Genomic DNA, 26,175 nt, shown 5'->3' with positions numbered 1-26,175 from the left:
GCGTAGAAAATCAAGTCTCACAAACTTGATTGAGATTTTTGAAGAAGTAACAAAGAAGATTGATGAGGGCAGAGCAGTAGATGTGATCTATATGGACTTCAGTAAGGTGTTCGACAAGGTTCCCCATGGGAGACTGATTAGCAAGGTTAGATCTCATGGAATACAGGAAGAACTAGCCATATGGATACAGAACTGGCTCAAAGGTAGAAGACAGAAGGTGGTGGTGGAGGGTTGTTTTTCAGACTGGAGGCCTGTGACCAGTCGAGTGCCACAAGGATCGGTGCTGGGCCTTCTACTTTTTGTCATTTACATAAATAATTTGGATGCGAGCATAAGAGGTACAGTTAGTAAGTTTGCAGATGCCACCAAAATTGGAGGTGTAGTGGACAGCGAAGTGGGTTACCTCAGATTACTACAGGATCTTGACCAGATGGGCCAATGGACTGAGAAGTGGCAGATGGAGTTTAATTCAGATAAATGCAAGGTGCTGCATTTTGGGAAAGCAAATTTTAGCAGGACTTATACACTTAATGGTAAGGTCCTATGGAGTGTTGCTGAACAAAGAGACCTTGGAGTGCAGGTTCATAGCTCCTTGAAAGTGGAGTCGCAGGTAGATAGGATAGTGAAGAAGGCATTTGGTATGCTTTCCTTTATTGGTCAGAGTATTGAGCACAGGAGTTGGGAGGTCATGTTGCGGCTGTACAGGACATTGGTTAGGCCACTGTTGGAATTTTGCGTGCAATTCTAGTCTCCTTCCTATTGGAAAGATGTTGTGAAACTTGAAAGGGTTCAGAAAAGATTTACAAGGATATTGCCAGGGTTAGAGGATCTGAGCTACAGGGAGAGGCTGAACAGGCTAGGTCTGTTTTCCCTGGAGCGTCAGAGGCTGAGGGGGTGACCTTATAGAAGTTTACAAAATTATGAGGTGCATGGATAGGATTCATAGGCAAGGTCTTTTCCCTGGGGTTGGGGAGTCCAGAACTAGAGGGCATATGTTTAGGGTGAGAGGGGAAAGATATAAAAGAGACCTAAGGGGCAGAGGGTGGTACGTCTATGGAATGAGCTGCCAGAGGAAATGGTGGAGGCTGGTACAATTGCAACATTTAAGAGGCATTTGGATGGGTACATGAATAGGAAGGATTTGGAGGGATATGGGCCGGGTGCTGGCAGGTGGAACTAGATCGGGTTGGGATATGTGGTCGGCATGGATGGGTTGGACCGAAGGGTCTGTTTCCATGCTGTACATCTCTATGACTCTATAACTTCCTCTCTCAGCTCATGAAGCTGCTTTGCCAGTTCTTTCACAAATTGTTTAACCATATGCTTAAATTTGCACATCTCTGGTCCTCTCATTACCATGTCTTCTAGGAGCAACATAACCCATCCAATCACTAATTCAAAGCAGGTTAGCCCCGTTCCCTTTGCTGGTGTTGACCTCAGTTTCATGAGGGTGGTGGGAGTACACTAACCCATCGTTGCCCTGTCTCTGTCAGGGTGTTAGTCAGACTAGATTTCAGTGTCCGATTCATTTGCTCTACCATACCTGAACTTTGAGGATGGTAGGGGATTTGGAATTTCTGTTTAATACCTTACAGGGCACATACCTGTTTAATTACTTTCCATGTAAAATGTGTTCCCTCACCAGAATTTGCAGGGAAATGCTTCTACTCACCGAGTATATCATGGGTGAATTGACCATGCTGAATTAACCAGGGATATGCAGGCTAGGTGGGTCAACCGTGGGAAATGTGGGGTTACAGGTATAGGGTGGGGTGGGCTACTTTTTGGAGGGTCAGTGTGAACTTGATGGGCCACATGACCTGCTTCCACACTGTAGGGATTCTATAATCTATGAGCTGAGACTGGATCAACTGGGCTAAAGATGATCAAGTAGGCTTGTAATCACTGGAATTGTTGAAGAATGAGGGAGGGATCGCATAGAGACAAATAAAATCCTGATGGGACTGGCAGGCTAGATATGGGAAGAATGGTCCCGATGTCGAGCAAGTCCAGAACTGGGGGGGCAGTCTAAGAATAAACCATTCAGGATTGAGATGAAGAATTTCTTCACTCAGAGCATTGAGAACCTGTGTAATTTTCTCCCACAGGAAACTGTTGGGGCTGACTAGTGAGATATATTCGAGAGGGAGCTGGAGATGGCCCTTGCAGCTAAAGAGATCAAGAGGAATGAAGAGGGGGGGGGGGGGGGAACGGGATACCATGATTGCATGATCAGCCATGATTGTGTTGAAGGGCCGAATGAGCTGAAAATGTGTTGCTGGAAAAGCGCAGCAGGTCAGGCAGCATCCAAGGAACAGGAGAGTCGACGTTTCGGGCATGAGCCCTTCTCCTGCTCCTTGGATGCTGCCTGACCTGCTGCGCTTTTCCAGCAACACCTTTTCAGCTCTGATCTCCAGCATCTGCAGTCCTTACTTTCTCCTTGAAGGGCCGAATGGCCTACTCCTGCACCTATTTTCTCGGGTTTAGTTCGGGAACGCGGTCGGCGTGGACCGGTTGAGCCCAAGCCTCTGATCTCCACGCTGCATGAGCCAGAGGGAAGAAAGGCGGTTTCCGGGGGAGGGGGAGATGTTTACAGATGGGCGCGGCCTGTTGCTAGGATACCGCGTGGCCGGCTGCGTGCGGCAACGTCACTTCCGTTGCTAAGAGGGCTGGTTTCCGGTGCGGTCGAAAGCTGCGCTCGATCTCGCCTGCACTTGGGCACTGAGTGAGGGGCGGGGAAGAAACCGGAGGGCGCCGTCGCTCTGCGGAGCTAACGGGCAGGTAGAGGAACGCCGTTGTATTTAAATTTTGTTTCGTTCACTTTCTCCCCCCCTCCGCCTTCCCGGGGCAGGGGGTCGGAAAGGGCAGAGTAAGGGCCGGAGTTTTCAGCAACCCCCTTAGCGACGGCCGGGGACGGGATTAGGCGCGCCACTGCGCACGCGCGCCGTTGGCAGCTCCTCTCGGAGCGGGCGGGCGCCTGAAACGTGAAGTTTTCCCAATCCGGGAGGGTGGGAATAGAAAACTTCAGAACTTTCTTCCTTTTGAGAAGTTGTTTCAGCGTTCACCTCTACCAAACCCTGTGCGGGGTAGTGGGATTCGCAATTGCTCTGAATGCCCTTTTTGGTTGCTGCCCACTTTTAGAAACTGCCTCTTGTTCCCCTCCACCATGGCTTTCTGCTCCATTGGAATAGGCTAATTCAGGATGCTATGCATGAGCGGATGTTTAATCATCCCATCAGTGCAATTTTTAATTATTTTACATTATATCCTGTTTAACGTTTGTTAGTGTAGACGTCTGTTTGTTCGTAATCTTTAATCCATTTTTGGAAGCCTCCGTTGACACACGTCTTTGGTATGTCCATGCATATTTGCCTAATACAGTAGTTACTTTTTTTCCTGCGAGGAATTGACTCTCGTTAAGAATTTCAGATACAGTACGAGAACTGTACTTGTGCGTATTTGTTGAGATTTATTGGGCTAGAAATGATTCATGGTTTTGCAGGTCTGGTTGAGATCATCTGTGTGTTTCTGTGCACGTAGTTTAACTACATATTTTTTGCAATCTGAAAATGCTGAGGTGATTTTTAAGAAATTACACCAACGCAGGGTTTGTTATACGGTATAGATTAGTGCAACATGTGACTTATGATTGCAGTGAACTTAAATTATTTCAATGTCGTACCGCTAATGTAAAATGGACAGTATTCTGATTTTACTTTTTACCCTTCACCAGTAGATTATTGAGGTATTTACTATTTGATATGGGGTTTGCATATGGCACAATGCATTGACTTGGCATTTATACTCTGGTAGATTATTTCCATCAATTTAAAATGAGTATAGTGGATAAATGTCTCCGTTCTAACTGTGCACCAGGATCTAATGTGAATTTTCTGAGTTGTTCAGTAATGATGGTACACTGGAATAGAATAGTCATGTGGATTTCCCTTTGGATATATTATGAATCAGAGCAGTGAGATATTGGTATCAGGAAAATCTAAGCAGATCTGGCAGCATCTGTAAGGAGAGAAAAAAGCTGACAAAGGGTCAGTTAGACTCGAAACATCAGCTCTTTTCTCTCCTTACAGATGCTGTCAGACCTGCTGAGATTTTCCAGCATTTTCTCTTTTGGTTTCAGATTCCAGCATCCGTAGTAATTGGTATCAGGAGTTTGAAGTGTAAAAATGAGTGGATCTGCCATTTCATCCTTGGAGGTCACAGCCAAGACTTTTACAAAACCTTACATGGATGACAAAGAACGAAACTTGGATAAGCCTTCTGTGACATGGTATCAAAATTTGCTTGAGAGTCATCTTAGTTTCAATCTACAGATATTATCTCATTTTGAATATAATGTCTCCGGGCATAGTGCCGTGGGTTTAAGTTTAATGTTTCTAGTGGAAGGAAAAAGTACAATTTGAGGTTACAGAAATGAATCTTCCTTGACAGTGTATTGACTGGGTCATCAATTTTGCTCATGTATGAAGCTGGAAATTCTGCAACAGAAAAGCAGTTGTGTAGGTATGTTCAGTCATCAGCCTTTTAGTTTTTGAAAACGGTAGGGAAAGTGAATGTATCTTGCTATAAATAATCTGATTTTAAAATCATATAAAAGCACAAATATGTAATTAGTTGAAACTGAGAAAAGGCCACTCGGCCTATCAAACATTATTGTTCATATGCTGAATCTTGTGCAATCTTGAATCCATTTACACATCGAATGCTGCTCGAGTCTGGCTGTTCTCTTTTTTTTAAATTAACATAAATGCTCTTTAAAAAGCTGGTTTCCATAAATATAGATGGCCTAAAAACATACATTAGTTTATAATCAACTTTTTAATAAAACTTAGGTCTTAAAATAGGTTCGGGTGCATTTTGTTATTTGTTTTAATAAACATTAAGTCAAACTGCATGGCTAAATGGTGCTGATGGCAAGTGTTATCTGAGTAAGCAGTTTACAACATTTTTAATTTGTTTTCACTTGCCTGAAGTAAAACCTTCAAAATATGTATTGAGGAATCCCAGCCTAAAATGGAGCATTATGCTCTGAATTATTCAAAAGTTTAAAAAAATTATATTAAAGGCCAAGCCATTAGAAATTTGCTGAAGTTTTAAAAGTTTTAAATCATCTTATGAGTATGTTACAAATTTCAGTTCCTGAAGATGCAACTAAAAAAAAACTTTTCAAATGGAAATTTGTTTAGGTAATAACTGAATAAATCAAAGAGAGGCAATATGTTTTTCACTTTTGAAATATTCACAATTTCCTCTGCAAATTTCCTTTCCATTTTAAATGCTGCTGTGTTTCTGTGGGATTTTTCCATTATAAATATTTACATAAAATGCTGGCATGGAATCAGATTTGTGGGCTGTGTGCGTGTTTACACTCTCTCTCTCAGTTCTGAATATTGTATGGTTATTTTAATCAACCTGTTCAGACAGGTATGACACATATCTGAAGCAGGTGGACATTGAACTTGGCCTTTTGACCCAGAAGCAGGGATACTACCACTGAAGCACTGAATGTACTGATGCTAAATAAACTAGGGTTTTCAAGATGGCACACTACCACCTTTCTCAAATGCACAAGGAATGAGTAATAAGTATTGGCCTTTTCAAGGATGCCTACACCTCCAGAAATACCTCCCACCTGTGCTTGAGGTTATTCTTGTTTTGATTCTCACCAATGCAGGCATGGTTGGATTTTGAATGCATAGTAACCAAAATTACATAACTCCAGAATGTGTTCTGCTCCGTGTTCTAAATCGTTTTCAGCTGGGTAGTTTGCATCTTTTTGCCGTTTCAATAATGCTTTCATAACTTTGTCTCAGTTATGGACATATTAAGTCGACTGTTGCTTGTTGGTCCCTTTCTTAGTACTTTCTTAGTGCTATTTCAGTTCCTTTTGTGGTCTTATTTTTCTTCCCATTGGTCTGTTCAACTGATGTGAATCTTCTATCAAATAGTTGGTGACAAATTCTGTCTCAGTGAGTTAGATAGACTGGAATTTTTTTCCACCTAGAGGTTTTTCATTTGCAAAACTCAATTTCAAGCACATGTTTTGAAAAGCATTTTGAGTTGATTTAGTTCTCTAATGATGAGTGTTTTTGCCATATAATTCCTCTAATTCCAGTTGTAGAGCCTTTCTAGCTCAGCATTGGAAAATACCATAATTTACACAATCAATTCAAAACTGTTCACAAAAAGCTAATAGAGCAATATGCTAACTATATTGCAGAAGGCATTTGGCCAATAAACTTAAGATGTCATTCTGAACTCCAATATTCCCTTGTTCTTACTCAGCATCCCCTGTGCAAAAGTCTCATTAGGCGTTTTGTGTATCTTGGTTAGACCATCTTAAGGGCTAGACTGTTTAGGAATGTATTTTCATTTCTAGACCAGACACAACAATTTAAAGGATGATCTGTTGTTTCTCAGCCCAGCATGGTTTGGTGAGTGGTGCATGGCAGTCAGCACCGCAACCTCAGTATCAAGGACCCAGTTTCACTTCCAGCCTTGGGTGACTGTCTCTCTCTGTGGAGTTTGCATATTCTCCCTGTGTCTGTGTGGAGTTTGCATATTCTCCCTGTGTCTATGTGGGTTTCTCCGGGTGCACAGGTTTCCTCCCACAGTCCAAAGATTTCTAGTTTAAGTACCTTGGTCATGCTAAATTGTCACATAGTAGCCAGGGATGTGCAGATTAGGCACTTTAGGGTAAATGTAGGGTTGTTCAGGGGCGTCTCTGTCGGAATGCTGTTTGGAGGGACAATGCAGTCGATGGGTTCAATGACTTCTTCTGCACTGTAGGGATTCTATATTTTTTTAAAAAAGGCTCTTGGTTATTCAATATTTTAATATTTTCTGAGCTCTTATTACATGTCCCAAATGCTTACCCAACTTTGTCGTTTAAAAAATGAAAAGACAGCAGTTAGTGAAGTGTGCATAGGTACAGATAGCTAAGAGGAGACACACTGTTGTATACCCTTAGCATGGAATAATGGTAAAGCCTTGCTGTAAGCTTGCACAATGAGCTGAAAGGTTTGTTTTCAGACATTTCGTCACCCTACTAGATAACATCATTAGTGAGACTCTAGTGAAACACTGGTGTCATGGCCCGCTTTCTATTTGTGTTCAAGTTTCCTGTAGTAGCGTCACTTTCCTGTTCTTTTTCTCAGAGGATGATAGGTGGGATCCAAGTCAATGTTTTTGTTCATAGCATTCCAGTTGGAATGTCATGCTTCTAGGAATTTTCATGTGGCTCTCTGTTGGCTTGTCCTAGGATGGATGTGTTGCTCCAGTCAAAGTGATGTCCTTCCTCATCTGTATGTAAGGATATGATAGGTCATGTCTTTTTGTGGCTGATTGATGTACATGTATCATAGTGGCTTGTTTTCTGCCTGTTGGTCTGATGTAGTGTTTGTTACAGTTCTTGCAAGCTATTTTGTAAATGACATTTATTTTGCTTGTTGTCTGTGTACAGTCTTTCAAGTTCATTAGCTGCTGTTTTAGTATGCTAGTGGGTTTGAGGTCTACCGTGATGCCATGAGGTCTGAGTAGTCTGGCAGTCATTTCTGAGATGTCCTTCTAGGGGAGAGTTTTGTATGCTGCTTTGGGTTTGTTGCTGAGAAATCGATGGACTGTGTTCATTGGGTTCTGTTCTTTTTGAACACGCTGTCTAGGTGGTTTTTTTCTGCTCTTCATAGTTCCTCGGTGCTACAGTGTGTGGTAGCTCGTTGAAATAATGTTTTAATGCAGCTTTGTTTGTGGGTGTTGGGATGATTTGTTCCTGTCATTCAGTATTTAGTTTGTATGTTAGTCTCCTGTAGACGCTGGTTCGTTGACCAAACTCACTAATAGTAAAGCCTTTTTAAATTTGTAATTAAAAATTGTTCAATAAAATGATTTGGTGAGTTGTCGAAATGCAAATGTATCACTCTAATATTCCAATTTTAGTGAGCTAAGGTGACATGCTATGAATTCTTACTAGTTTTGTTGCTTAGTCTTTAAATACTGTAACTTTATTGAATTTTCTAAATCCATTGGTAAACCATTTAACATGTTTTGGTATGTGGAATTTTGCTGAGCTTCTAAACCTCTGTTGTTAAGAGATTTAAAAGTGGTTTCCTTTGTGAATTTGCTCATGTTCTCATACAGCATAACTCATACAACAGACTGGTAAGTAACTAGCAAGCACTGGTTCCCTTGCCCACTGTTTTTGAGCAATGCATTTAATAAGATGCAAACTCCAAAATGTAGTCTTGTGCCTTCTACAAAGAAACAAAATATATTTTAAGTTAGTGTCACAGTGTCTGTGAAAAGAATTGCTGATAGGTTCGTTAAGACTTAAAATACTTTACAGTAGGAGCATGCTGCACTGAATGTGGGTTCCTAAAAAAGTGCAAATCTTGCTTTGAGATGTGGGAATATTATGCAGTATTGATTTTAATCTGTGTATTTTTGGCAGAGCCAGACCTAATGTTCATATGTGATTGAACCTGTTGGGTTAGCAGTTTCAATTTTCCTGTAGTGGATATGTCCTTTTGTGATATTAAGTGAGACTATCTGTATTCTGACTACTGCTTATGACATCTGCCATTAAGTTTAGCTCTTTGATCTTATTGCAGTCAGGGTGCCCCTTTTTTTTTCCTTACATTTTCCTCTGCAGCAAGACTCTGACTCTATTACCCCTCGCCATACTTTTTTTTCTTTTGCTGAAATCATGTTGGTATTCCCAGCAGGAACTTTCCAACACTTCATTTATTTCCATCACTATGTATTAGCTACTTGTCCATGGAGGCATATACAGCATTCTCCTCACTCCAGTTGTTCCTTTTTCTAACAATATTACAGTGTGGGAATCACTCACTGATTTTTGTACTGTCTGGTGTCAGCAATGCCATCTTTTGGGTGAACCGTTCAAGCCTATTTGTGATCTTGGGTGGATGTATCTGATTCCATGTATTATTTTGAAGCAGAGTAAGGGCAATCTCCCTGGTGTCCAAGCCATTAATTATCCATCAATCAGTATTACTTGCATGAACTTGACTTTCGCTTTATATGAATGCTGACAAAATTTAAAAGAATATTGTACTAAATTTGAATGTTAATGTCAAGTGTCAACATCAACAGAAGACAATATGTTGTGACTTAAAAGTCTATTGGCATGGTATTTTAAAGGTGGAACTGAGCTTCTGAACCACATGATTGATAGCAACCCTTGGAGTTAGTGAAGCAGGATCCAGTTACTGGAGTCTTTTGGGTTTTAGATAAAAGTTAAGTTGGCAAAGTTCCATTGCTAATAAAACTCTTCAGAGCTTTTGCATAGTAAATGCTTTCATAATCATGAAACTGTTTTTAGCAAGAGTTCAAATGTGATATTATCACAGGGCACAATGTGAATCAGATGGTTTGGAAGTAACATCTTTGCCTCATGCAGTGATTTTAAATGGTCTTGCCTCTTTCAAGCAGTTGGAGTCATCTGAGTTTGCTGACAATAAAGTGGTGATTTCTGTGACAGCTGTTTCACTTCTGATTAAACTAACAGTTCAGTCTTTTATTTGCATGACTTAGAATAGAAGGTTAAATAAAATGTGCTGGCCTAGGCAGTGGCTACGCTATGTAAAGAGCACAATATGTGCCTTCAAGTCATTTCACAACTTCCTAAATTGATGTAAGGTAACAGCATGGTTTCAGTATGTGGGCTGAAAATACCATTTGCTGTTCATACTGTTAATTAAATGTTTTAACACACAGTATGGCAGAATGATCCTTCCAAGTCTTAACTACTGCAAGCAGTTTAACTTGCAGCATTGCGCACAGTGGAGCGACAATTCATAATTGGCTATTCATTAAACAGGGAATGTGTGTAAGATTTTAGTTTTCCTATTTCCCCCCATAATTTGCTCTTTTATTTCAGTTCATGACATCCCATTTTATTCTCTTGTCTTTTCAGTTTATTAATTAAATTTGGTCAATATTTTCATCTCCCAGGCAATTGAATCTGAGCAGAGATGGTGTGGCTGGCAGGGACGGCACTGAGAACAAATTTGGTAGAGATGGGCTGGAAGTGTGATTTTTTTTTTTCAATCTGTTTTTTAAAATGAGTTGCTGATTGCATTTAAACTGAATGTTGGGAGAGATCACAAAAAAGCAACTTTTCACATTGATTATATGTGTAATGGAGTAGTTGATTTATGTGAGGATCCCTCCCATTAAATGAAATGGCTGAAGACCTACAACAAAAGCTTTATTTGCAGATTGTGACATTTTTTTTCCCAGAAAATTAATTAATAGAACTTACAGTCTGGCCATTGGCAGAGTGAAGGAAGGTGTCATCAACAGTGCTATCAAGTGATTCTTACAAAGCCATAACCTGCTCGTTGATGCTGAGTTTGGACTCTTCCAGAGTTGCTTGGCGTCTGATCTCAAGCTTTGACCAAGCACGGGTAAATTAGCTGAATGCTTAAACTGAGGTGAGCAACTGCTGTTGAAACATCGAGGTAATATTTCACTAATTGTGAATTTAAGGAGCAAAGTTGGTATCGCTGGAAATTTAAAGAGAGAGAACTCTCCATTGATTGGAGTCGAACCTTGCACAAAATGTTCTTGAAATTCTTAGAGGTCAGTCATTTCCAGGTCAAACCCTGCAACTGCTTCATCAATGATCATCTCTGCATCAGGAAGTCAGAAGTGTGACATTCATTTTGCATAATGGTCATGTTGTTTATTTTGTTCAGCAACATCTGTGTTGACTGAGATACTGAAGCAATCTGTAACCACGTGTAGCAAGACCTGGACAGCATTCTGGTTTGACACACGAGTGCTAGAAAGAAGCTAAGTAGACAAGAAAATTTTTAAAAATCTCTTGTGACGTTCAATGGCATAATGATCTGAATTCTCCACAATCAATAACTGGAGGTGACCATTGACCAGAAAGTGAACTGGAGTAGCCATATTTGCATCATAAAAATTGAGCTACAACGTATGTTGTATTGTAATCTGATCCTGTAGAAATGAGAAATCTGGGTAAAGGATGATTGAAAAAATTAACATTTACAGATTTCTTCTTTATGGCTTAGGGACTTGTGTTTTTGAGTCAAGTATTTGTGCTGACTGGAGACTATCTTCGAAAGCTAATGAATTTCAAACGTTGCTGACCACTCGATGATTGGTGATTAAATGTGGGTTCAAGGAAGTGTGATATTTTGTGATAAGCAAATGATGGTATTGGCTCAGTTTTGAGGGTACACTTTGTTTTTGATACGTTTGTATTTATTTAAAAAATGTTTCTTAAAAACTTTAAAGGCTAGAATGGGAAACAGTTTTTTTTTCTGTGGTCTTCAGAAACTTTTTTTTTGCACAGTGCAGTTGGAAGATTTCGCAATTTATATGCTGGACACTTCTTCACTCAGGAAAATGTGTTGGTGTGTGCCAATCTCAGAAGGCTCTATAGTGCTAGTGTTTCTATGACAGAGTTTCGTTTCTGTTTTTTAATCCTGTAAATTTTGCATAAGCAGTTTTCAAGAAATTTTGCTATGTTGCTATTTTACACATGGCTACATTCATTTCAAATTTTTTTGTCAATTTTGGTAAAAGAGTCATGTACTTCACAAACTTTTATATAATAACTATAGGAAGATTGTACAATACAGCATGTTTTTCTAACCATAGTTGTGGTTGTCTTGTTTTAGATATGTAGTGATTTGATAAAATGTAGCATTGCTCAGAATATTATGTCCCATGCATATAAAAGGCATGATGAAAATTATTGGTATTATGCTACATTCCAGGTATTGGAGCTGAAAACTCAAGAGCAGGAAGGAAAAGCTTGCATTTATGTAGCACCTTTCTTGACATCTGTTTTCCAAAATGTTCTCTAAAGCCAACAAAATTGCTTCTGAAATGTTGTTGCTGTTGTAGTCCAAAATTCATTGCCTTGGACTTAATTGATTTATGATAAACTCCTGGTTTTGGCCAAAGCAGTTGTTAATTTTCACATCTGTTCCATGTTAATCCATTAATAAAACCCAAAAAGTAACTTTGAAAATGCTGTGGTTATGTTTGGAATCATGAGGTAACTTTGTAGAAAACTCTGGTCATGTATTTGCACAATTAAAATTGTGCTTGATTAGAATACTTTTCTTCTACACATTTATGGCACATTTGCATCACATCACATCTTTAAATCTGGAATGTACAATATTAAATGCATACACTTGAAGGTCAAACATACAACCTGTTTTTAGAAGCAGAGAAATTAACAGCAGTAGGGATTTAGCCCTTCAAGCCTGCATTTCCAATCATTATGATCACAATTGAGCATCCAACTCAATAGCATGTTCATGCTTTTCTCCCCTATTCTTTTTGATCCTTTTTGGCTCCCAAGTGCGATATGATTTCAAGGAGGAATCGGACATGATGTTTTGGCCTTGTCTGCTTTCTGTGGCAGTGGATTCCACAGGCTTACCATATGGATTCTAGAGTATTACAATATGGAAACAGACCCTTCAGTCCAACTAAGTATATGCAAATTACTGCAGATGCTGGAATCTGAAACCTTTGACAAAGGGTCAGTTGAACTCGAAACGTCAGCTCTTTTCTCTCCTTACGGATGCTGCCAGACCTACTGAGACTTCCCAGCATTTTCTGTTTTGCCTTCGGACCAACTCATCTGTGCCAACTAGACATTCCAATCTGACCTAGTCCCATTTGCCAACATTTGGCCCATATCTCTCTAAACCCTTCCTATTCATATACCTATCCAGCTACCTGATAAATGTTGTAATTGTACCTGCCTCCACCACTTTGGCAACTTGTTCCAAATGTGCACCACCCTCTGTGTGATAAATTTAAATCTTTCCCTTCTCTCCTTTTAATCTATGCCCTCTAGTTTTGGACTCCCCAACCCTGGGGAAAAAGATCTTGACTATTTCACCTTATCCATGCCCTGCATAATTTTATAGACATGTATCTATAGTCTGTATAGGTCATCCCTTAGCCTCTAACGCTTCAGGGAGAAAAAAGCCCTAGCCCATTCAACCTCTCCCTGTAACTCAAACCCTGTAGTCCTGGCAACATCCTTGTAAATCTTTTCTGCACCATCTCACCATAACATCTTTCCTATAGAAGGGCAACTGGAATTGTATACAGTATTGCATAAATGACCTCACAGTTGCAACATGACATCCTAACTCCTGTACTCAGTGTTCTGACCAATGAAGGCAAGCATGCCAAACACTGCCTTTACCATCCTGTCTACCTTTGACTCCACGGTCTTTGTTTGGTAGCATTCCCCTGGGCCCTACCATTTAACTGTAGAAGTTCTGTCCTGCTTTGCCTTACCAATATGCAATTTGGGTGAAGAAATTTTTCCTCATCTGTGTTAAATGGCAAACTGTGTATCCTTGGAGTGTGTCACCTGTTTCTGGACTCCCCTGTCATTGGGATCAATGCTGTCTAATTCTGTTAGAATTTTATAGGTTTCTGAGATCCCCTTCATTCTTCTGAACTCCAGCATATATCCTGACTGATTCAAATTTGTTTTTTAAAAAAATGTTTTCTCCTGTTCTATTGCTTGTTTTGAATGTTTTGTGCTGAATCAATCTGGAGTTACCAGGAGTAGTAGTGAGTCGGTGGGCAGTAGTTACTAGTTGTGGACATTGTGTATTATCAGGATTAGAGTGAAAGATTGTACTAAGCAGGCATCTATTCGAGCTCTCAGAAACTTCTAGCTGTGCAATTAAATTATAGTTTTTCACTTTCAACTTTAGGATGCATTTGGAGACAGTATTTCGAGCTGTCAGTCACCAGGATAGCCTGGTAGTTATCCCTTCTGATGGTGACCATAAGAACAATTTGAGATGTTGAATCCCAAGCTTCAGCCAAAATCATTGGGGTGATTGCCATTTATATCAGTAAAAATCAATGCTGTAGCACATAAAAACTTTTCTTACTGATTCCTTTCGATGCTGGTTCACAATTTTTCCTACAGTAGTCAAAGTTTAAGATTTAATTTGCCCTTTGTACAGTAATTGAAATGGAGTCTTATTTTGTGATGAGTAAGTATGTGTGAATGAGGAAATATTTTGCCTATCCAATGACATTCATCTTTGTGTGTGATCTAAATGCCAATTTCATCTGTATCCAAATTCAGGATCCTGATATTTACCTTGTTCTTTCTTCCTCCCTTCTTAAACTGTGATTGAAATTAAATGTAGAAATATGACTGAAATGTAAATCTGTCTTTGTTCACTTCAGGTGCTGATGGACTTGCTGGGGATTTGCAGTCTTTTCCGATTTGATTATTGCTCAAGTCTCTGAAGGAGGGCAGAGGTAATGTTTTCATTCTTTTAGTCCGCCTGTAAACAATTTTGCCTGAATTGCATGGATGAATTTCAATAAAATGTAAAATAGTCCAAGGTTGAGCTCATTCAAGATCTGGATCTTGAATTGTTTTGGAAGGATTGGTTATAGAAACTTGGAATCTCTTCACTCCTTTCAAATTTGTCACAGCTGTTTAACAAAAATAATGTAAACAGAAATTTCAGAGCATCATCCAGGTAGAGAAAAGCTGCAAGGAAGAGATGTGTAAATAAAATATTAGTGAGTTAATGCTGAGTGGCAGAGAGATCTGCTCTACTAAGTGCCCACTTAAAGTATTTGGGTTTTTTTAATCTTGTAGATTACAATAGAGACACAGGGAAACCTGCAGCTTAAGAAATGTTATTTCTTATATTGAAATATAATTTGCACAAGTGTGGAATGTTAATCATGGGCTGTATAATTCAAAAAAATTCAATGGAAGTTCAACTACCTGCTTCAGTTTTTCAAACAACTTACTAAATGAGTGGCAAATGATATTCTATTCCTTGACTATCTCACTGGACCACTGTTCCCCCAGTTGGGATATTTTGTGTTCCTCAGTACTCCAATTGTTGTGATAATAATAGTAATAGAAGAAAATTGCATTGAAACGCAGGGAGCATGCCCACAAATATCTGTTCAACAGAGCTTTGCAATAGCTGAGGGAACAATATTTAACCTGATTTGGGTACAAACATGTAGTTTCAAAAGAAAATGGAGGATTTGTTTTAATAACTACTTGAAAATCTTTTACATTTTTCAATTTCTCAACATCTTTACAATGGCTTGACTTTGTTCAGTAAAAGATATTGAAAAATGTTGAGAGTTACTGTGGAAAAACTGTCATCTTTTTCTATCCGCTGTGCTATCCTCAGATGAGTGTGATACCATCTGCCATGTCAGCACTGCAGTCAAAGGTTGCTAGTGCTTGGCAGAGTTGGGATGCAGGAAAGTTTCTTCCGCCTTACAGCATTGTTTTTCACATGATGTATCAGCTTCACCTTCTCACCAGTTGACAGCGATTTTAACTCTCTATGGTTCAGATGTACGTGCAGGATTTGAGCCTCTTCACAGAGGGATCCCTGTATTGAATGATGGCTTGCCTGTGATTTCACACTCTAATGTGGCCTAACTTCACTCCAATTGGTTAGCATTGTCATATAACAAATGTGCACAAGTTTGGTTAATCTGAAGCTACAAGTCCAGAGCTTTGATTTACGTGCATCCCTCATTTCGATATCCTGTTTTGGCTATGTGAATGCCAACAACTTTGCCACAGCCAGAGTTTGTCACTATCTGAGCTTAATCACCATGAAATCATAAGTTTTGATCATTGTGATATATGTCCCTTTTGCCTCAGTACAAATTTGAAAACCTGAGGTCTTGGGTAATGGAAGTGGCTTCCGCTTTGTAGTTCAGCATTGATCTAGCCAGTGCTGATAGATTATTTTGCTATTTCCAGCCTTCCATTTAAGGTGAGGAGTAGTTCGAATCTGAGCGTTATTGGAAAAGAAACATTTTGTTGAAATTTTCCATCTAGCACTCATCATGACAATTCATGAGACATGCTGAACAGATACATTGCAGACAGACGCATGCAAACACTCCTCCTGTTTCAATGCAGAGTAGGTGACAGCCGTTCTCAGCTTCATTTCTAAAGGCAGTGCCTTGACCAGTCAGTCAACCTACCTCGTTTAAAACTTGATTCTTGTCAGTTAACTACCAGTCTTTATTAACTGGTGCATTTCTCCATAAGAACTCCTCTATCCATTACTGCACTTTCTCTCCAGCAATTTAAGTGTTGATTTTCCCCTTTTTCTGTAGTATTCTTGTGGATTGTCCTAATGAATTGCAAGCTGAAAAGCTTTGTCAGAATGTGTCTTTTGTCAGCAATACTTGAGTTTGCATTTCCAGAAACCATTTCAAGGTTGTAAGTCTGCATAGTTTCTGGAGGAGTACCATGAGTCATCTGGAAATCTTTAGTACAACTTAAGCCTGTGAAGTACATTCCATTTCATTACAAATGCATTGGCAGCTACAGCATAATACTGAGGGTAATATTTAATACCAAATATAAGCATATAAATGCTATGACGAAATGAAAGTTGTGAATGAAAGTTTGCAACTTTAATGAAAATGTTTTTTTATTAATAAAATAAAGTAATGTTGAATTCAAACCTTGACACACTTGCTTTTGTCAGAATCTCTCTAGTGGAGTAGTTTCTTACCATCTCAATCTTTTCTCTCTTGTCCAAACTACAGACTTTTTAAAGACTCCATAGTGTCATCTAAATACTGCTACTTTATCTGTTATACTCCTCTCCGTTTTGAGCTGTGGTAGTCCTATGGACTTTTGCATAATTTTATAGTTTGGAAAATGTGCTTAGTTCATGAATAATTTTGTAATGTGTTTTGAGTCTTCTCTTGCAGGCAATGAATAGACCATAACTGAGCATCGAGTATGATGGCACGGTGCCAGCTGCTGCACCTAATCTTCTGTAGGCAAACCTGCTAACTCTGTAACTATGTTATTCAAAATCTAATTAAAGCCTTACATAGAGTGCATCTGTAGGGTCTTACATAAGAAATGTATGTAGTATGCCCCTCTATTGCGACACGTGGGTTGCCAATAAAACAACATTGCACACTTTTATGGAGGCAGAATTGACTAAGGAAATGAATGTTCACTTCTCCACCCTCAAGTATAGACAGATCGAAAAACTTCATTCGATGTCAAAAAACAAACCACTAGTCTGGTATAAAACAGCTGGAGAAACCTGGTAGGTTTGGCAGAAACTGAAGAGAGAAAACAATAACGTTCTAGGTTCAGTTAACATTTTGCAATATTTAGGTATAGGTATGTTTCATTTGCAATTTGGGCAAACGATCCACCAAAATAAATTCTTCAGCTTATTTCAGGAGCCACCTTTAGTGTCTTACCCAGTGAATTGCATACCCATCTAAGTAGTACTTATAGCAAGCAGATTTAACTTTAATCCTGATTAAATAAACTTGCCCACAATAGTGTTTCTTTGTTTAAAATCCCACCTGCAGAGTCTAGAGGTTTTCCTTAGACCGGAGTGCCAGGCTGGTTTTGTTGCACCACTCTCAAAACCCAAGTTTGCTCTGCTGACATGACTTTTTTGCTGTTCTTTTTCTAATTTCATGTTTGATCTACTCTCTCACAGACACAACACATCAGTTGCATTTGTTACAGTTTTTGATGCTTTGCTGACCAGATTTCATTGTTACAATAGCAACTCTTATTTGGTACTTTTAAGTTCAGTGAGATGCTTCTCCTTGTTAAACACAATATAATCTTGCATGTGTGTCATTAGACTTGATCACTCATACTCTATTACATTGTTGGTACTCTTGATTATCTTTAGCTCTATCAATTAAGAAAAATAAACTTTTAGATTTACATTGGTCTTTTTGACATTATCAGTGAAGTACTTTAAGTGTAATTGTTGCAAAACAATGCTTTTGAGTCTGCATTTTAAATTGCTGCCCTTTTTTTGCTCCCAGATTTGATCTAATCCATCTCCGTCCTGGTCTCCACATGGTCTGAAATCCTGCAAAGTATAGTCATTTTAATCAACCTGTTTGGACATGTTATGGTACATGTTCGGGCAACTTGATTTCAGTCCTCCTGAATCACAGGGAGATTTACTTCTGCATTGCAAGAGTCTGATTCTATAAAGTAAATATTTGGAGCAAAATGTCTTTTACTATTAATCTTTTTTGAATGCTTCTTTTATGTATCCATTGTTCTCTGTAGAACCTAAAACTTTGTTAATCTTTCATAACACATTATCTTCACACTTGAAATGTATTTAATGATACATCCTGTCAGTGGCATTTTTATGTATTTCATTGTTTCCAGTGAGACCTGGATGACTGAGGAACAATACCTAAAAGTAACTATTCAGACTATTAAATCCATTTTGTTAACTTAAAGTTCAGTGTATTCTAAGCATCCATATATCTCTCAATCTCTTGTACCCCTTAATTATTTCTTTCTCCAAAAATAACTCCAGCTGTCTCTTGAATTTTCCAGGACTGTCTGTTTGGCTGTCAGTTTGACATATTCACCAAGCTGCCAGAAATACACCATGCTCTTATTTAAGAAGTACTTTATTCAAAATGCACTGAACATTTAGCACAAAATTTCACTATGCAATGTTCTTTGCATTTAGTTGATTCAAGTTACTGGCTAATTACAATTTAAGCATGAAAAGTTACTGTCAGGAGTGCTGAACAGCTATCAGTTTACTGAATTAGGCAGCTGATGACATTGTGATCTAAAACTCTTATTCTTAATCTACAACTCTGCACAAGTACCAACTTCCACCTTTCATTTCTTGATCCTCTCCCTATCCCTATCCATAGACAACGTTCCAGCTGTTTTTTTTTAATTAAGCTATTCAGATATGTTATGTCAACTCCCTGGAAAGGGTAGGATTTGCACTCAGGCCTTTTGACTCCAAGGTGGGATGTTACGGCTGCACTATAAGAGCCCAATTCTTCTGGTACCCACTCCTAAAACGCCCATTACTTCAATGAGCTTCATCTACTCCGAACTGACTCTGAAACTATCCTGGTTTACACTTGGGACCTATGTTTCTAGCATTGTCAAAGAGTAGGCTAGTTGAATCTGACCAGCTGACTTTTCTTCTTCCACAGTTTAATCCATGTTCCTTATGGGAGTTGATAATTATTTCTACTCACTTTATAAACTTCAGAATTTTGTCCTTTCTCAAAATGAAAATCCTCTCAATTTAAACTCTGCTCATTGCTTGGTCAGCCAAACCTTTTCAGTTGGTTTCTGTACCTCTTTCAGAGTCAGATAGTTGCACTGTTCAGTATTGCATGTAAATTACTTTTCTCTGTGGTATTTTCTGTATTCTTTCTGCATATCTAGTTAGTCTTATCACATCATGTTTGTCCATATTAAATGATGTCTACCACACCAACCTGAACTATCTGGATCATTCTGTTTAATTTGTGTGCTATCCAAAAGTTGCACTGCACCACAATGTCCCCTTTGTTCTAAAATAGTGTGCACTTGGAACACCACTAGGATGTCTGTTAATGTGTTGAATATTACAGTTGATACACTTCTATGGATATATAGAGAACTTAAAATTCCATTGCCAGGTTATTAACATAGCAGTGCAGTTCCTTCGAGCCCACTAATCTGGTCTTTCAGAACAGAAGTCTTTTTTTTTCCCCAGATCTGGGAGCTTTATGACTCATGATTGAAATGCGTGCAGGCACTGCAATGTGTTGAGGCTTATTAATTTTGAATTAGATGGAAATTACAAGTCTAATTGCATGAAGTGGAAGCTTTTTGCTTGGCATGGTGACTGCTGAATAAAGTATAAATTTTCCCTGTGTGAAATTGGCTATGAATAAGAAAATCCCTTTATTACGCCAATTTTTCCATTTGATTTACCTTCTTCCTGCTAAAACAGCAGGCTCTGCCAGGTGGAGCACAAAGGGGATTGAAAAATACTGCTTTGGGTTATAGATTTCATGGTATGGTTTCAGTTAAATAATCCCAATTATATGGTGGCCAACCTAATGCAGAAGTAGAGAGGTGAATGGTAATTTAAAATGATTTGAGATTTTGCTCAATTGGCCAGGTGTCTGTATCTTAAACCAACAAGCAATGTTATGGCAATATGCTCCTATCACAAAAGTTTAAGATTTTCTTACTTGCTATTGGTATGAATCTTTGAATCTCATGGACTTGTTTCAATGACATTTCATTTTCTAAAAGACTAAGTATTACTCTGCAAATGCTACTAGTCTGAAATATAAACAACAATGCTGGAAACAGCATCTGTGAAGAGAGAAACGTAACAGTTAAGGTGTGTGACCTTTTGTCAGAACTGTATAATGTAGCAGGTTTTGAGCAAATCTAGATTAGAGGTCAGATAATGGGGAAGGAATGAAAGAGAGGTCTGGGATTGGATGACAAGCAGAATTAATTTATTGATCAGCAATATCCTATTGTCACTTACGCTTGGAAAATGACATAGTGGTTCTAATGTAATGTTTGGTTCCAGAATAGTGTCTTTCCACCTGCTGTGGAAATACTTATGTTATTCCCCATGACACAATTTGGGACATAGGTTATGTAGTATTGAAAGATCCAAGAGGCGTGTCTGAAGTAACATTAGACTTTTCAGTGACAAGGAGCAGGCTTCCACCAGTGCATCATGCTTCAAGTAACCAGATTCAACCTGGAGACTGAGATCTTTACACATAATTCACATGTAAGGCCTTGTTCCTCTAGTTTTCATTGAGTTTCTTTGGAATATTGTAATAAACAGCTGTGAGATCTGAATGGAATTGAGAATTGAAAGTGTAAGAACTGGAGTCTGAGAGCCATGTTTGCAAACTGAAAGGAAGTGTTCAGCAAAGTGATCACTTGGACTTTGTTTGGCCTACTGAATGTAGAGGAAACTAATGTGTACAGTGATGCAGTATGCAGAGTTGAAAGATGTACATTCTTTCATTCAAGGAGTGATTTATGGCAGAGTTGGAATTGTTTCAAGGAATAGTATGGAATAGACTGTCACAAAGGAGTTCCGGAATACGGGATGGGAAATGATATCGTGGTGCGTGTTGTACTGGAGGTAATTAAAAAGTCAGGTTAATTGCTCAATGTAGAGGCTAGTGGCTGGAAGGTGCCCAGCCCCCTCTATCCCAGAATGAAGTGCGGAGAATTGGGTGGATACTGTTGGAGAGTTGCAGGAGAAAGGAATGCTCCTTGAGCCCCTCAAGCCTGTTCATCCATTTGACTAGATTATAGCTGATCTACCTCATACCATTTTGCTGCACTATCCCCGATGTCTTTACTATTTAGAAATCAATAAACTCCTTTCTAACCTCAATGACCATAAAGACCTTTCCCTCTGCGACTACCTAGTCAGGTTCAGATTCAGGTCCACCCCCCGCCCCACCTCAAACAACACACCCTCCCCTGCCACCGCAGGAATTGCAAAACCTGCGCCCACACCTCCCCCGCTTACCTCCATCCGAGGTCCCAAAGGAGCCTTTCACATTCATCAAGGTTTCACCTCTTCGACACATCATTTATTGTATCCGTCACTTCCGATGCGGTCTCCTCAACACTGGGGAGACCGGACGCCTTCTCGCAGAACACTTAAGAGAACATCTCCGGGACACCCACACCAATCAACCCCACTGCGCCATGGTTGAACATTTCAACTCCCCCTCCCACTCTGCATGCAGAGGACATGCAGGTCCTGGGCCGCTTCCATCACCATTCCCTCACCACCAGACGCCTGGAGGAAGAATGCCTCATTTTCCCTCCCCCACCTTACCCCAGCTCCAACCTTCCAGCTCAGCACAATCCTCATGACCTGTCCCACCTGTCAATCTTCCTTCCCACCTATCTGCTCCACTCTCTTCTCTGACCAATCACTTTTTTTGCCCTCCTCTCCATCCACCTATTGCACACTCAGCTACCTTCTCCCCAGCCCCCCCCCCCCCCTTTAATCTCTCTACCTCCAAGGCTCTCGCCCTCATTCCTGATGAAGGGCCTTTGCCCGAAACGTTGACTTTTCTGCTCCTCGGATGTTGCCTGATCTGCTGTGCTTTTCCAGGACCACTCTAATCTCCAGCATCTGCAGAACCCACTGCTGCCTATACTCCATGACCCTCCACAGCCCTTTGGGATAATTGCAATCTTCTGGGTGAAAGCCAACTTCTTTCACCTCTGTCCTAAATAGCCAATTACTTATTCTGAGGCTGTGTAAAGGACACCCAAGTTTCATTGCATAGCTGTACTTTCCAAACTTTCATCATTTAAGAAACACTCTGTATATCTGTTCTTCTTTCCAAAATGCATATTTCCATGTCATAATCCCATCAGCCATGTTTTTGTCCATTTGCTGAGTCTATCCAAATCCTTCTGGAAATGGTTTGCATCTTCTTCAAAATACGTGTTCTTGCATAGCTTTATTATGTTATAGGAGGAAATGGTGGTAATGTTGCTGGGTCTAGGCATTGATCCCCGTGGAGCCCCACCAGTCACAGTCTGCCAATGTGAGAATGACCTATTTATCTCAACTCTCTTTTCTGTCTGTTAGGCATGCTGGTTAGTCCATACAGTACGTGCTATTCCCTTTAATGTGATAAAACATCCTAAGGAACTTCACACCAATATTGTGAAATTTTGTGATATTGAGCAGCCAAAGGTGATGTCAATGCAGATAAATGAAAGGTACGCCAAAGAAGCCTAGACGGTTGGTCCAGGAATCGGCTATTCGTCCCTTCTGAGTCTTTTCTGCCATTCAATATGATAGTGGCTGATTTTTGAACTCCATACAGTGATCCTACTTCCTCTCCATAATTTTTTGATCTCTTCAGCCCCAAGAACTATATCTAACTGTGTCTTTTAAAATATGGAATGTTTTGGCCTCAATTGCTGTTTGTGGCAGAATTCTACAGGCTCACGACTCTCTAGGTAAAGAAATTCCTCCTCATCTTAGTCCTAAATGGCCTACCTTGTATCTGTAATCTGTGAACCCATGGTTTTGGATCCCCCATTTACTTTCAGTGACTAATGTCCGAGGCCCCCTCTCCCCTGCGCCCCCCCCCCAGGAAAAAAAAACACATCTCTTGCCATTCAGATGATCTACCAAAGTGGATAACCTCACATTTATCTACATTATACTTCATAACTGTGCATTTGCCCACTCACTCAACTTGCGCAATCACACTAAAGCATTTCTGCACCCTTCTGACAGTTCACTCTCCCAATCTACTTTGTGTTGTCTGCAAACTTGGAGAAGTTGCATTTAGTTCTCTTGTCAAAATCATTTGGATGTATTGTCAATAGCTGGGGCCTAAGCAATGATCCCTGTTATACCCCACAAGTTACTGCCTTCCATGCTGAAAAAAACCATGTATTCCTACTTCGACTTCTCCATGCCAATCGCTTCTTCATCCATGTTAGTACACTGCACAGAATTTGAGAAAAATTTAAGGAGTATCATAAAGGAAGAAGGAAAGAGGCTGAAAGGTTTAAGGAGAAAGGGTTATGGGTAAAATCTTTGTAACTTTGGTGGAGTGAAGAAAATAGGGTACATGCTGGATCCCCTTTGACCAATCTTGTCTTTCCACTTCCTTGCTCAATGCCTCTAGCCTTGCAAATTTATTTTCTTCAAGTGCCTATCCAGTTTCCTTTCAAACTCCTGTTTTCTATTTGCAGTACCCTTGTGAGCAGCAAATTCCAGGTCAGTGATGTTTACTGCAGAAAATAAGTTGTTTTACACACAACCCCAGTATTACTTGCACAAAACCTTAAAATCTCTGCACAGCTGGACCATAAAAAATAGGAACAGAGTAGACTATTTGGCCCGTCAACCCTGCCCCAACATTCAAGAGGATCATGGTCGATCTGACATTCCTCAGATCTACTTTCCTGCAATTTCCCTGTAATCCTTGATTCCCCCTATTGATCGAGAATCCGGTTCTGCCTTAATATACACAAGGATTCTGTCCCTCAAGTTCTCTGTAGCAAGTAGTTCCAAAAGTACTTAACTCTGAGAGAAAAATTCCTCCTCATCTTGATCTTAAATTGGCGTCCCTAAATTCTAAGGCTTGCCCTTTGGTCCTAGTCCCTCTCATGAGGGAAAGCATTCCTTCAGTATTTACCCTGTTAAGCGCCTTAAGAATTCTGTATGTTTCAATACAGTCACGCCTCATTCTTTTAAACCCTACTGAGTAGAGTCCCAACTTGTTTAGCCTTTGCTCAAAAGATGATCTGTCCATACTGAGGATCACCCAAACGAATCGTCTGAACTGCGCCCAGTAAAATGATCTCTTAAATCAGGAGATCAACTCTGCTGTCAGAACTCCCGGGTGTGGTCTCACCAGCACTTTGTACAGTAGCAATGTGAATTTTGTTCCTTTGTTCTCCTTTTCATATGAGCAACTTCACATTCTCCCATTATTATACTCCATTTGTCAACATTTTGCTAACTCACATAACATATTAGTATCTGTGTAATCTGTATCCCCTTCGCAACTTGCCTTTCCACCTCTTTTTGTGTAGTCCTTATGTTGTCACCTGATGGGAAGTGTTTTTCTTTGCCCCTTTATCTAAGCCTGTCACAATCACGTTAAATCTCTAATTCTTTTCTTGTTCTCCTGAGAGCTAGAGAGATTATCTTCAGCTTGTCCTACCAAACTTTGTCACTGAAATTGAAAGCTTGTTAATTCACACTGGCCACTAAATCCGGTATAATTGGCAAATCTTAAAGCTTTACATTATACTCAAAGATTCAAACTATTTACATAGAGCACGAAAAGGGTATAATACCTCGATACCTTGTCAAACACTTCTGTAAAATTAACATAGTCATGATTACTACATTGAAGTAACAGACTGAAAAGCAAATTAAATGAGTCAAGCAAGATCTTTTCCAAATCGGTTGGCTCACAATTAACTTGAACCTCTAAGTGCTTGATGATTTCTCTCTCCTTTTTCTCCACACCCCCACATTAGTGTTCATGTAGTCTAGTCTAATTTCTGTTTGCATGGTTTATAGTGAAAGATAGCAAGGGCTCATCATTGTATTATCATCTGACTTGGTCTTGAATGATCGTGGGTGACCAAGACAAACCTTTTACAAAAAAAGTTTTTTATTTTGGAGCCACCACCAACTTTCAAGAAAATCAGTGGCAAAGTGAAGATTATTCAGCTCATGAGAGTTTTCCAGGCTAATTCCATTTTCCACCTCTTGATTTGTAACTCTGTAGATGAGGGCACTTCAAATGAGTTAGCCATATCCTAGTTTGTTTTAGGTTTAGAATTTCTGCCTTTACTACCCTAGGCAGTGAGGTCCAGACTCCTATCATCCAGGTGAGAAATGTTCTATTCAACCCCCCTCTAATTGTTTTACCAGTTACTTAAAATCTATACCTCATCATTATTTATCTCAGATAAAAGAAACCGATCCTTCTTACCCACTGTCTCACTACACTTTCCAGTTTTATGCACCGCAAATAAATAGGCAAAAGTGAGGACTGCAGATGCTGGAGATCAGAGTCTAGATTAGAGTGGTGCTGGAAAAGCACAGCAGGTCAGGCAGCATCTGAGGAGCAGGAAAATCGATGTTTCGGACAAAGGTCCTTCATCAGGATTAAATGTCCACTTGACCTACTTTGATCTAAAGTAAATGCTGTAGCCTATTTAATCTATTTATAATGAAAAATCTCCATTTCTGACAATATTCTGGTGAATCTCTAGATCCTCTTTAGTGCAATCATATACTCTCATGTTCTGTCCTTTTGTGATATTCTAGCTATGACTTAACTGTATAAGTAGTTCTCTCACTATATTCATTCTCATATTTGCGATACCTTTGGCCGATAAGTTTCCCATACACTGCCTTCAAAGATCTGAGTCTGCATTTCAAAGTCCTCTGCTGTGTTAGTTTCCAGTTTTTTCTAATCAATCATTTGTGTATCCCCTTTGTTTTCTCTTTCAATGCATTAACATGCATTTCTCTGAATGTAATTTCATTTGTCACTTCTCTGCCAATTTGACCAATCTGTTGACTATATTCCTGCTGTCTAAGTTCAACTTTTGTTGCTCCTGCCTAATCTTCTAGAAGCATTTTTCTGGTTTTATTAACCTATGCACAATTGCTTCTTGAATGTCTAACTCAAACAAATTACAAGACAGATGTTCAACTAGGAGAGTCCATTCATTGGAAGAAGTAAGATGATTGGCTGTTCCTGTCACCCTTTTCAGTTCTGCCATCTTGC

The 26,175-nt window shown here is 39.6% G+C and overlaps 1 protein-coding gene across 4 annotated transcripts in view; it reads left to right on the top strand.

The window, feature by feature from the left end:
* Positions 1–2,698: 2,698 nt before the first annotated feature.
* Positions 2,699–26,175, top strand: part of LOC132825915 (nucleus accumbens-associated protein 2-like) — a 106,837-nt gene continuing 83,360 nt past the window's right edge. For 3 of the 4 annotated variants that reach the window (XM_060841540.1, XM_060841544.1, XM_060841539.1), the window contains exons 1-2: positions 2,699–2,781; positions 14,257–14,331. The gene's annotated coding sequence lies outside the window, so the exon portion shown is untranslated. Of the gene's footprint in view, positions 2,782–3,286; positions 3,353–14,256; positions 14,332–26,175 lie in introns of those variants that run through there. The other variant, XM_060841541.1, reaches the window with a different exon arrangement.

This window comes from Hemiscyllium ocellatum, chromosome 21, assembly GCF_020745735.1.
Source record: "Hemiscyllium ocellatum isolate sHemOce1 chromosome 21, sHemOce1.pat.X.cur, whole genome shotgun sequence".
In the NCBI taxonomy this organism is placed as follows: Eukaryota; Metazoa; Chordata; class Chondrichthyes; order Orectolobiformes; family Hemiscylliidae; genus Hemiscyllium; species Hemiscyllium ocellatum.
This window is presented reverse-complemented; position numbering and strand designations above follow the sequence as displayed.